This window comes from Myotis davidii, unplaced genomic scaffold, assembly GCF_000327345.1.
Source record: "Myotis davidii unplaced genomic scaffold, ASM32734v1 scaffold993, whole genome shotgun sequence".
In the NCBI taxonomy this organism is placed as follows: Eukaryota; Metazoa; Chordata; class Mammalia; order Chiroptera; family Vespertilionidae; genus Myotis; species Myotis davidii.
In genome coordinates this window covers 527,298-528,236 of record NW_006285483.1, presented here as the reverse complement: position 1 = coordinate 528,236, position 939 = coordinate 527,298, and positions in this window count along the sequence as shown.

Genomic DNA, 939 nt, shown 5'->3' with positions numbered 1-939 from the left:
TTAAGGTAGGATATTTTAGGGATGCTGGTGTTGGGCAAGAGAGACCGGGAGCTGCCAGAGGGTCTTTGCTTTGTGGAGCTGAGGCTGCAGGGTGAGGCGCACGGGGTGCAGGTGGGGATGCTGTAGTAGCCCAGGAGCTGATGGGTCAGAAAAGGACGGAGAGGAGAGGGAGGAGAGGGAGTCACAGGTGGATCCAAGGGTCCCTGACCTTGCACTCGGGAGTTGTCAGTGAAGCCCCTACCACCACTCTCCCCACCCCTCCAGTGCGTCTCTAATGATTTTTCCCTCTGGGACCCGAGCAGGGAGGGAGACTAGGAGGGGGTAGGTGGGGTGGGGGGAGGGGGTGCTGGAAAGCCAAGGGAGAAGGAAATAAGGGCCTCCAGAGCCAGGGTTTGAGGGCCCCAGGCTCTCAGACCTCATCATTCAGGGTAGGGCTGGGTTTGGGAGGAGCTTGTGCCTTGAGACCCAGGGGAAGGGGACAAGAACAGGCCTGCTGGGTGAAGAGGCCTCTGCCCGCCCCCCTCCCCCCCGGGGCCAGGGTCTGGGTGCTGTGGGGAACACCTTTAACAGGCTCTCTGTCTGGAGATGGTGGGCTCCCCACAAGGATCCCGTTACCCAGTGTGAGAAGTGAGAAGTAAGCAGCTGGGTCGCGGGAGGAAGCTGGTTGGAGGAAGTGACCTCCAAACCCTCTCTGACCCTGATCCCCGCAGAGTCCCTGACCACCCCCAGCCAAGCCTGGGAAGAGGGAGAAAGGGCTGCTCCCCCTCCCTTTTCCTCTTCGTGACCAAGAATAAGGACCCACCTCCTTTCACTGGTGACCACACAGCTGTGGGTGGCAGGCGGGGAGGAGAGTGCCATTGCATCACCATGGCAACAGCAGGCAGCCTGTGTCAGCGGGGGGTATGTGGACACTGAACCTGTTCTCTTTGGTTCCCACGG